Source organism: Martes martes (assembly GCF_963455335.1).
Source record: "Martes martes genome assembly, chromosome: 3".
NCBI lineage: Eukaryota > Metazoa > Chordata > Mammalia > Carnivora > Mustelidae > Martes > Martes martes.
In genome coordinates, this window is record NC_137890.1 from 75576955 (window position 1) to 75589325 (window position 12371).

Below are 12371 nucleotides of genomic sequence, written 5' to 3' on the forward strand. Positions count from 1 at the left end.
GCTATTATTATTGCCATATGTTCTAATGTATAACATTCTACCTATGTCCTAAACTCCACAATACATTGTTACTACTTCGGCTTGGAGCAGTCAACTATCTTTTAAAGAGATTTGAAAGCAGTCAACTATCTTTTAAAGAGATTTGAAAGATATAGTTTTGTTTACCTATATGTTTACCATTTCCACCGCTTTTCATTCTTCTGTATATTGTCAAAGGTATCATTTTCCTTCTGTCTAAGAAATTCCTTTTAACATTTCTTGTAAAGTTAGTATGCTGATGATAAATTCTCTCAACTTCCTGTTAGTTTGCTTTCATTTTCTTGAAGATTTTTGGTTGAGTATAGAATTTTATGCAGGCAGTTTTTCTTTCAGTATTTTAATGATATCGCTCTGTGGTCTTCTGATTTGCCTAATTTCTCACGGGAAATTTGCAGTATTTAGCCCCTTCATGTAATATGTCTTCTTCTTTGGCTGCTTTTAAGACTTTCTCTCTAGGGGCGCCTGGGTGGCTCAGTGGGTTAAAGCCTCTGCCTTCGGCTCAGGTCATGGTCTCGGGGTCCTGGGATTGAGCCCCGCATCGGGCTCTCTGCTCAAGTGGGAAGCCTGCTTCCTCCTCTCTCTCTCTGCCTGCCTGTCTGCCTCCTTGTGATCTCTGTCTGTCAAATAAATAAATAAAATTCTTTAAAAAAAAAAAAACACTTTCTCTCTATCGTTTGTTTTAAGCAATTTGTTTATGATATACCGTCGTGTTGTTTTATTCATGTTTCTTTTGCTTGGGGTCTGTAGAGATTATTCTATCTGTGGGTTTATAATTTTCATCACATTTAGACATTTTTGGTCATGATTTTTTCAGGTATTTTTTCTTTTTCGCTCTTTTTCACTCTTTCTTTTTTTATTTCCCCATAAAATTCCAATTACCAAACTGTTTTGATGACTACAACTTTGTAATATAATTTGAAATCCAGAATTGTGATGCCTTCAGTTTTGTTTTTCTTTTTCAGAACTGCTTTGGTTATTTGGGATCTTTTGTGGTTCAATACAAATTTTAGGATTGTTCTAGCTCTGTGAAAAATGCTAGTGGCATTTTGATAGGAATTGCATTAAATGTTCAGCTGTCAAAAAGAATGAAATCTTGCCATTTGCAACAATGTGGCTGCAGCTAGAGAATATTATATTAAGTGAAGTAAATCGGAGAAAGACAAATACCGTATGATCTCACTCATGTGGAATTTAAGAAAGAAACAGATGAACATATGGGAAGGGGAAAAGTTAAAAAGGAGAGAGGGAAATAAGCCATAAGTGACCTTAACAACAGAGAACAAATTGAGGGTGGGGGATGGCCTAGATGGGTGATGGGGAGTAAGGAAGGCACTTGTTGTGATGAGCACTGGGTGTTGTATGTAAGTGATAATCACTGAATTCTACTCCAAAAATATTGTGCTATATGTTAACTTAAAAAAAAGAACTCCCATTATACGTGTGAAATTGCTTGATATAATCTCATAGCTCACTGATGTTTTTTTCAATTTGATATAATCTTTTTACTGGCTTCCAGTTTAAATATTTCTACTGCTATGTCTTTACATTCATTTATCATTCTTTTTCAATGTTTAATTACCTGTTACTCTCATCTAGTGTATTTTTTACTTAATATGTAGTATTCTTGATCTCTAAAAATTTGATTTGGGGCTTGTTTCTCACCATGTTTATGTTTTCCTTTACCTCCTTGAAGATAAGGAGTATATTTATAATCACTGTATCAACATCCTTGTGTGCTGATTCTAATATCTGTGTCTTTTGAAAACCTATTTATGGTATCACTTTTTCTTGTAGTTATAGGTCACCTTTTCCTGCTTCTTTGCACTCCTGATAATTTTTTACTGTATGCTAAACAGTACACAATTTATGGGTTATGTTGTTTACCTTTGTATATTGTTGGACTTTGTTCTGGGGAGCAATTATTTCAAGGCTGGCTTTCATATTTTGTTAGGGCAAATCTAGAGCTAATTTGGTCTCACCATTAAGACAATATCTTCTGAAATCTGCCCTCAATGCCCACTGTATTATAAGGTCTTCCCACCCTGGCTCATGGGAACACAAATTATTTCTAGCCTTGTGTGATCTCCATTGATATTTTTTGCCCACTCTTTTTTTTTTTAAGATTTTATTTATTTATTTGACACACAGAGAGAGCATAAACAGGGGAGGGGCAGGCAGAGGGAGAGGGAGAAGCAGGCTCCCCACTGATCAGGGAGCCAGATGTGGGACTTGATCCCAAGACCCTGGGATCATGACTGGATTCAAAGGCAATTGCTTAACTGACTGAGCCACCAAGGCGCCCCTGCCTGCTCCTTTCTGCTGATTCTTTTCCTGGCCTCAGGTAGTGTCCTTGCATACATACTCTGATCAGTCCTCATCCACATACTCCACAGGATCCTTCCACAGATTTTTGGAGCTCTCTGTGAAGCTCCCTCCTCTCTCGTATTTTGCCCTGGAAATTCTAGCCAATTTGGCATCTCTAAGCTTTGAACTCTGTCAAACTCAATTCAACCGAATTGTTAAGCTCTGTTTGGACTTCGTCTCTATGAACATCAGCCTGGAAACTCTACAGGCAATAAATTGAGGCCACTGTAGGTCTCATCTCATTTATTTCCCTTCTCTCAGAGGTTACTGCCCTATGTTGCCTGTTGTCCAATGAAAAGAAAATCTCATGTCATTTCCTTGGCTAGTTTTTAAGGCTGGGGATATCCTACGACCCCATCATGGGCAGCTTGGAAGACACGGAGGTTTCTCTGTCCGAGTCAGATGGGACTTTCAAGGATTGTGTATCATAGTATAACAAGGAGAGAAAAACTGGACAGCTACGTGAGACTCTAAACTATGAACACTGAAATTTAATGTCTTCCATCTCTTGTCGGGGGTCCTCGCTGTTTACTACTGGGTGTGGGCTGCTGTGGTGATGGAAGGGAGATGAGCAATGAGAAGACTTTGGCTGATTTGAACTGTGCCATGGGTCTGGTGCATGCCGAATTTATAAGTATTTAGTACTATGAATCGTGCTGGAGACGTCACATCATTGTTTTCCCTGATGTTTCAGGAAGTTCAGACAGTGTCCGGGGAGCCTGCTGGATAATTGGGTGTCTGTCTCTAAGAGCTTTATATCCTAATCCTGGAATGCTTGTAATTTTCAGTATGGGTACAAGTCAAAGGGCATGAGAGGGAATCTTGGAGAGCACAGTGGAAAAGGAGGTGAGGTTTGATCACAAAAGGTCTAAATATCAAGCCAGAGAATACAGACTTTTATCACACAGACATTGGGGAGCTATAAAAGGAGGACAAACACAGAGAGCTATGTGAGCTGGTATTCATTTTAGAAACTTGTTTTCAGGGGCACCTGGGTGGCTCAGTCAGTTAAGCACTCGACTCTTGATTTCCGCTCTGGTCATGATCTCAGAGCGTGGGATCAAGCTCCTTGCTGGGCTCCCTGGTGGGCACGGAGCCTGCTAGGGATTCTCTCTCTCTCTCCCTCTCCTTCTGCCCCTCCCTGCTCATGCTCATGTGCTCACACTCTCTCTCTCTGTTTCTTAAAAACAAACAAACAAAAAACTTGTTTTCAGATTCTGTTTGTACAGTAGATACGCAAAAATAGGTATCAAAGTAATATGCAGTTCTACAAAATCAAATATTCTGGTATTATTAATCTGAACTTTGAGGAAACTGTTTTATATGTATTTGATAGATGGGTTTGAAGTTTGACCAACTGGAGGGAGAAAAGGAGAACAAAGGGTAAGGAGAGTAGAAAAATGTGTGTCCTCAACCTAAACCTCTGTGTGAGGCTCTGTATTCACAAATCAGTAAGCAGAATTAAAGTGAGCAGAAAATTAGCCACAAAGCACTTTCTGGCTGATAGGGTAGCAATATTCCCAGAGCTAGATTAAAGGGGGATTTGCTAGGCAACCAACCTCAATGAGGTTTGCACTAAAATGTAACAAGATAGAGAAAATGTGACTTTCCAGACCCACTCTTAACTTAAGTACATACTAGGTACGAGCAAAAGGAGTGTTCTCAAAAGCCACTTTTGAAGGGGACCAGAGCTCCAAAAGGTATGTCCTTGACATCCTCAAAAAATGTAAAAGGCTTCTCTGGAAGAGGGGCAGACCCGTTACCTGCAGAGCTTCTGTTCCACTCAGCCATCTCTGCTGGGGTTCTTGGCCACATGAAACTGCCTCCCTAGGGGTCTTTGGGAACCTGGAGAACTGTCCCACCCAAAGGAGGGGATGCAGACTCCTGCCAGCAGTGACCTCTGCTCATCCCTCAAGCACAGCTCAGTCTCTCTTCCAAGTGAACCTTGAACATGTGTATATAGAATATTCGCTACAAGGAATGGTCAATTACCCTGCCCTAGCAGGCTCAACGGGAGCCTTGCCCAGGGCCTGCTCATGTCTTGGTCTTGCCCTAATTATCCCAGAAAGGGTGACCTAGGGAGGTATGATTGTCCCTTGTAGCTTGGTATAGTGGGGTGTCGACTCTTCCTTGGAGCCAGGAGTGATTGGAAGTTTTCTTCAGCCTGTGGATGTGGACTACTACAGCCTGTGGGTTTTCCCAAGGTGGGGGTGAAAATCAAGATCACAAAAATGATACAAATAGTATGCCCTGGCTTCTCCCCATACCCTAGGCCATTTTTTCCCTCTCATTGGGGAGGGCCTAGAGTGGTTGCTGCTGAGGCCTCTGATGCCAGGCCTGTGCCAAAAAGCCACCACAGCCCCTGCAAAGTCACCTGGAGAGCCACCTCCCATCGCAGCCATAGCTGCTGCATCCTGTTCCTGCTGAGTCATCATGGCGCTGTCCGCCGAGCCTCCACTTGGAGCACAAACCTTCTGCTATTGCCGGTGCTGCTGTATAGAATGTTCTGGAGTCCTCAGTGCACTAAACCAGGCTGGGCTCTTTACCGGTTCATGGAGACTTGTTTTTGCTTTGTTGGTACCCCAATTCACCATGATCTGGGGGATGGCTGTTCTTCCTGGTTTTGCGTACACCCAGGCTCAGAGTGGAACAAGTTTATGGGGCCGGGCAGGATGACAAAATGGGGTTAGGAGCCCCCCTAGGTCCCCTAACAGCTCAGTAGCTATCATCGTCCCTGTGCATGGAACTCCTTCCTTTGGGTTTGCTCTGTCCCAGTGGACCCCTTGTTCTGTCACATAAATAGGCACCTGGCAGCCTGTGCTATAAATGGCCACACAAGCCCAGACTTGCCTGAAACTCCCAATAAACATCAGCTGCTGTGGGGCCAGACCCCTCCACTCCAGCTTGGGAGGGAAGGCATTGAATGGCCTTCTCCCCAGACCTAAATTGGTCTCTAAATTGTGCTCAGTCAGAAAGAGACTTTTAGGGAGAAGCGATACCTTCTAGGTCCTGGTGGAGTTTTCCGTGTACATTTTGTTGGGAGTCCACTCATCTATCCCGTGTCGACATGACCGACCCAGAGCTTTCAGGCACCCATGGGAAAGATCACATGCAGGACAGTGAGTGAGGGACTTAGGGTCCAGCTGAATAGAAACTGCTTCAGGTTGTGTTAGTCAGAAGCTTCTCTTCTGGGGCAGAGGAAGCAACTATAATTTGTACTAAATTCTGTCCTGTGAAATGATATTTAAGAACTTGTGCCTTTGGTACATGAAATAGGAAAATCCACTACTGAAACCCACCAGGCCAGAGCTCAAATACTCCAATACTTGACTCAAATACTCCTGCAGGGTCTCTCCATCCATGGTGTACACCCGTGCTGTAGCTGGGCTAGGAGGCCCCATCTCTCACTTCCCTGACCCAGAGAGGGAGAGGACTCCTTGACACTGGCTGAGCCGCAGTCTGTAGAAAGTTGGCATCACGTCTAAACTTCCTCCAGACTAAAGGGCAATTGGGTGACCAATGTCAACCTCAGTTAAGAATAAAAATGTCCCTTGGGGCACCTGGGTGGCTCAGTTGGTTGAGTCTGCCCTCTACTCAGGTCATGATCCCTGGCTCCTGAGATGGAGCCCCACATCGGGCTCCTTCCCCCTCTCCCTCTGCCTGCCGTTCTGCCTCCTTGTGCTCTCTGTCTCTCTGTCAAATAAATAAATAAAATCTTTAAAAAAAGAAAAAAGAATAAAAGGGCCCCTTCCTCATATGGTGTGGACATTAAGGGAGATTTCACAGGTAACACACAGAGAGCTGCAAGTGCTATTTCCGGTTCTACTTCTCTGATACTCAGTCATCTTTAAGGCTAGAGAAATAGTTGTGGTCTAGTCTGGACTCCTGATTTTGGGTCTCTAGGTGCTCTAACGCCAAGACACCTGCTTCTGGAGTCTGCATTCTACTTACTAAACCTTAGTAGTTGCTTGTATGCTTGCTTACTGTAAAATTCGGAAGTACTCAGATTTTCCTAACTGATTTTTTTAAAAAGATTTATTTATTTATTTTAGAGAGTGAATGAGTGTGCCTTGGTGGGGAAAAGGGGCAGAGGGAGAGGGATAGAGAATCCCAAGCAGACTCCACGCTGAGTGTGCAGCCCAGTGCAGGGCTTGCTTGATCTCATGACTCTGAGATCAGGACCCTGAGATCACCTGAGCTGAGATCAGGAGTTGGACGCTTAACAGACTGCTCCACCCAGGGTGCCCTTTCCTAACTGATTTTTAAGGAAGGTTTTTCTTTGCCTGGATGCACGCTTCCAAAGGCTGGAGTTTTATGCCTCAGTCTCTCTTACAGGTACCCTGTATCTGCTCCTATGCTCCTTTGGCCACGCCCAGCAGCTTCTCCTCTGAACGTTGCGGCTGCCCTTCCAGACTGGTGTTTTCTGATATGGTGACAGAGGGTTGGGGGTGGTGGGGAAAGGAGTGAAACTCATTTTTCCCCTGCTTGGACCTAGAACTGAAAACAAGTCCAGAATCTATACATCACGGTCTTTTCTGTGCAAGAGCCCTGGACATCTGTCTACTAGGTCTTAGTGTGTAATCATGTCAAGCCCAAGGTCATGTAGCTTACACTTCCGTGTCTCACAGATGCATGGAAAAGGGAGTGGGATCCCAGGGATAAATGCTGCCTGGGGTGTCTCCCTTCTTTGAAGACATTTGCTCACCTTTCTCTGTCATGAGGTGAAGAAGCCACAAGGTGGAAACTGCCTGGAGCCCTGAGTCACCCCATGGAAGGGGATGGCCTTGGGCAGTCCTTGGACCCCCAGCAGAGTCTGGGTGAATGAGAAATTCTTAAATGTTAAGTAGAAGTGCTAAGTAGCATAACCGTTCTGACCAACACAAACAGTGACAGTACTGTTGTAAGTGCTTTACATACATTAAGTTATTCAGACTTCACAATAACCCTGTGAAGTAGGGACTGTTAATATCCCTATTTTAGCGGAGGAGGAAACTAGATCCAGGCAGGATAAAGAACTTACAAAGTGTCAAATGAATATAGCAGGTCATACAAGTCTTAAAGGAGAAAACCCACAGCATCACTAAGAGAGGACCTGTCCCCTTTAGAAAGCACTTAAGAGCAATTATCTCACTGTCCCTGTGGGAAGGTCAGGCAGTATCTTTGCCCAGAGATGAAGCCGCTGATGCTGAGGGGAAAGGTGGTTATATATGGCATATTCTTACCACATTTTCTATGTCATTGTCTGTCTTAGAAGGCGGGCACCACGCCCCCAGATGTCGTATCTGCTCCTTCTGCCTAGAGCACGTGACACACCTGTCTTGATACAGTAAGGAATCTAACCTAGAATGTTGCCTTGTCACAATAGCAGGAACTAGAAGCCCTCAGCAGAGTGGTGACCAGGGTAAGTCCCTGACATGCATTTTCTTTTTGGAATTCATTGATCCTGGGACAACTGTCCCTCACTTGCAACATTATTTCCCTTGAGAACCAGCCCCCCACCTCAGCCTCAACGCACACCCACTCCCATGCCAATAAAAGGGGCAAAGGGAGATTAAGCAGCTAGGGGCAGGCATCCTGCTATCAGCCCATTGTAGAAGGGCCATCCTGGCCTCCCTCCAGGAGAAGGTGGTCCCCTCCCCTCCTCTCCAGCAAGGCTCATCCTCCCCTCATCCATCTTCCTTGGCTAAACTCTATGCTCTAAGAGGGGAAGGGAGGAAAGAGGGAATCCTTCTGTGCTAGGAGCCATTTTCATTAGCCACACCTCTACTCTGATAATGGTTTTTTTTTCCTATTTATTTATTTATTTATTTATTTTTAAGATTTTATTTATTATTATTTGACAGAGATCACAAGTAGGCAGAGAGAGAGGAAGGGAAGCAGGCTCCCCGCTGAGCAGAGAGCCCGACGCGGGGCTCGATCCCAGGACCCTGGGAACATGACCTGAACCGAAGGCAGAGGCTTTAACCCACTGAGCCACCCAGGCGCCCCTTTCCTATTTATTTTATTTTGAATAATTGACCTTAATTATTTTCTTCACAGGAACTGAACAATGACACTTAAAAACCTTCAGACCATATCATTACCAGAGCAGCCAACGACTAGTCTATCCTTTAGACCCAAAATAAAAATATCACTACAAGAGATAAACCAGCAAATAATTACTCCTAACAGAAAAAGAGAGAGAGAGAATTGCCTTTGTCACCAGTATTTTGTTTGAAATCTTACTTTAATTCTCCTGGGATAATTAGGTGTCAGCCACCCTTCACATCTCTTTGAATAACCACTAGTCTTTCTTAGAGCAAGGGGGAGGGTACTGGGGTCATGGGGGAGGGGGTGGGCTTGCAGCTGGAGCTGTTCAGGCCCCAGAGATGATGCCGGCTAGGCAGGTCCAAGGACCCAGAGGGGGTCCTGCAGGACCAGTCAAGATGGCCATTAGCTTTAAGCAAAATGAAAATCAAACACAAGCCGAGAAGAAGTGAGAGTAGAGTTTATTGAAGACATAGAGACAGAGCATCTGGGCGACTAAGAAAGGAAAGGAGACAGAGTTTGGTCTTTGCTTGGGGTCTGGGGTTTTTACTGAGAATTGTGATCGGGAACACACGTCTTCCCAGGCATCCTGGAACAGGAGGCGTGTTTAGGGGTCTGCTATAAGTCACTTATGTCCCGGAGCCAGGCTTTCCAGTGAGTCAGTAGTCTTGGAAAACACTCTTGTTGATCCTGCCGGGTCACTCCTTAGATCTCATCTAGAGTGCTGGAAGACTCTAAAGAAATCATTAACTCCTTGCCCTTTACAAGGAGAACATACATGATCTGTTCTATAAGGCGTGTGTAAGGCAGGGGTGCAGGTCCTAGAAGAACAGAAGCAGGAAAAGGAGCAAAAAAGCAGTTCTTTATGGGGTCTCTTGTTTTCCAGTCCCAGAGAGAGGGAGATAGGGAAAGAGAAGCCTCCTTAGGAAACAAAGCAGGGGGCAAAGCAGGGAGCCTAATGTGGGATTCGATCCCCGGACCCTGGGACTGTGACGTGAGACAAAGGCAGACGCTTAACTGAGTGAACCACCCAGGTATCCCCACAACCTACCATTTACTAATTTGCAAACATGATTATCAGTATCACACCTTCACCATTCTCCCCATATATATATATATATATATATATAATCTTTTTTTTTCCTTTTCTATATTAATAAAACACAATCAGTGAGAGACATTCCCTGGTGAGCTAGGGGACACCACCTGTTGTGTGTTAATAGCTAAGACAGCTCGGCCCTGTGCTGCTCGAGGGTGTGTGTGTTGGGGTGGGGGGGGGAGCATTCAATAAGACCATTAAAAAATACACAGAGAAAAGACTGTAAAGACCTGATGCTCTAAACCTTAAGAACCATGAAGGAGCAACTATTGTTAATGCTGGTGGTTTTGAGACACTTGTTCTAGACAAATGGCAGAATTCTCCTTAGGGAGAGAAATGCTCTTCAGTTTGAGGGGAAAAAAATACTTGGTAAGATTTTGGTTGCTTAAAGACTGCCAATACAGGACTAATCTGAGTGGGAGAAGTTCAAACAAAGAGGGAGATTTCTCCCTATAAAGAACGGGCTGGTTATTATTAGTACTCCTCTTGCTGCATTCCTCTGTGCCCAGGGAGGCTGACCTCCAGGACTGCACCACCCAGGTTCCCCTGCCCCTTGGCTTTCAGGTGGGTTCAGTCAGTGAGAGGCACCTGCAGGAGAAAAGAGGAGGAGAGGAGAGAGAGATGTGTTTATTGCATCCCACTCCACCCCATATCCCAATCCCTACTTCCCCAAGGGTCCAGTGTTGGCCGTCTTTCTCTGCTGCCCCAGCTCGTCATGGAGCTCCCTCTTCTGAGGCTCCAACCATCACCAGATTCTCACCAGACTAGTCAGACCCAGCAGTGATAACATCCTCCCGCCATTGCTAATCTCTGGGGATTTCACCATTTCTTGTTACTTTTCTTGGCCCGTGTCGATAACCCCTTCACTAAACTGTCTTGGGTCGAACCCTTCCATGCTTCATCTGCTTCTTGCTATCCCCCCACTGCTACCAGCAAGTATGATACTGTGATTTATAATAAGAAATGCACGTTTAGTCTTTCTCCCAGTCCCTGTTTCTGGCATAGAGCCCCTAAAATCCTTGGAATTTCTTAAGCATCAAGAGGGACAAGGATGTCTTTGTTATGCTAATGAAGATGCTTTGGGACTATGCCTAAGGATGGGGAGTGTTGTCAGGAAAATCAACCATCTGTTTAGAGGGTTGGAAGTTTCAGTCCCACCCCATTTCTGGGGGAGGGAAAGGTGTGGTTGAGTCCATGGCCAATGGCCCATGATTTCATCAATCGTGCCTATGTAACAAAGCCTCCATAAAACCCCCAAAGGACAGGGTTTGGAGAGTTTCGGGGTTGGTGAACACATGGAGATTTGGGGAATTGTTTACACAAGAAGGTCATGGAAATGCCAACTCCCTTCCCACATACCTTGCCCTGTGGCTCTCTTCTGCAGGCTTTTTCATATCCTTTAATATACTTTGTAATAAACCAATGATCTAGGGAGTAAACTTGGTTCCTGAGTCCTGTGAGCCCAAGAGGGGGTGGCGGGAATCTCTGATTTAGGTAACAACCTTGTGCAATTGACATCTGTGTGGATGAGAGGCTTGTGGGACTGAACCCTTAACCTGTGGGCTCTGATGCTGTCTCCAGATAGATAGCGTCTGGATTAAGTTGATTTCTAGAACACCTGGCTAGTGCCAGAGAATTGCTTGAGGGGGTGCTGGGGGAGGGCCCCACATGCATTGGAATTGGCTGTAGAATCCTTAACAGGGGTATTCAATTGTCCCCTGACATGGAAGTGAGTGGGGGCTCCGATCCTTTCAGAAGACAAGGAGGAAAGTTATCTAAAGGGAAAGAGCAAATGTGTCAGGTTAGGGGGTGTGAGAGACAGCCCTTGTGGATGGAACAGGCAGCTCCCAACAAATGAGGGGGCTGAGCTTTAAAATGTTTCCCTAGTTCGGGTTGCGTTCTTCTTGTTTCATTGGTTTGATTGTTTAACTCGTTTTATTTATTATAATTCTCCATTATCTCCAAACCTGTAATAAAAATTTGCTGCACCAACAGACCATATGTTAATGGGACTTTGTTAAATGTAGGAGACCAAGCAACTTTCACACTTCAGGGCAAAATGAAGGAGAAAATGGGGCAAACCAGCTCAGCAGGGGGATCAAAGTCAAGGTGATACCTGAGTTGCAGGTGCCTCTTGCCCAGGAAAGCCTGAGAACATGGGGGCAAGCATGGAGCTCGCTGCAGTTGAGCAGGGAGGACAGCAAATATTTTGTTTGACTATGAAAAGGAAAGACAAACCCAGAGCATTCACATTCAGAGCTTCAGAAAAAACAACAGCAACAACAACAACAACAAAAACTATGTGATGATATAATCACAGGGACATAAAAATCTAAGTAATCTTTGCCGGAAAGCTATGAAATTCATGTCTGAAAACTTTGTTCCAATTTAAAAATCAAACTTTTCAGGATTTTAAAAGAAATTACATCGTACATCCTGGGTCTGGGAAAAGAAAAGCAAAGGAAAACGCAACAGGCATGAAAGACCAGCCCAGAGCACACACTTTCTCCCTGAAGCAGATTTGGAAAGAGCAGATTTGGGGAATGGCGTGGCCTTGTCTGCCTCAGTAAGTCCAGGGCTTATGGTGACTTCTGTCATGAGCTTCCACTTAACAATAGTTTCTAAGCATGTACACTTTTTTTTTTTTTTTTTTTTTAGCAGGTACACATTTTTTTAAGGAAAGAAGTTACGTAAAGCAAGGAGCAAATGTTCGGGAAGTCCACAGACGTTTTTTAAAAGTATGAACATTATGTAACGACTATCTTACATGAGGCCCATTTCAGTCCCTCTGAATTACACTCAAGCACGACAGGTGCTGGCTAATGAAGGATATGCATCGAGG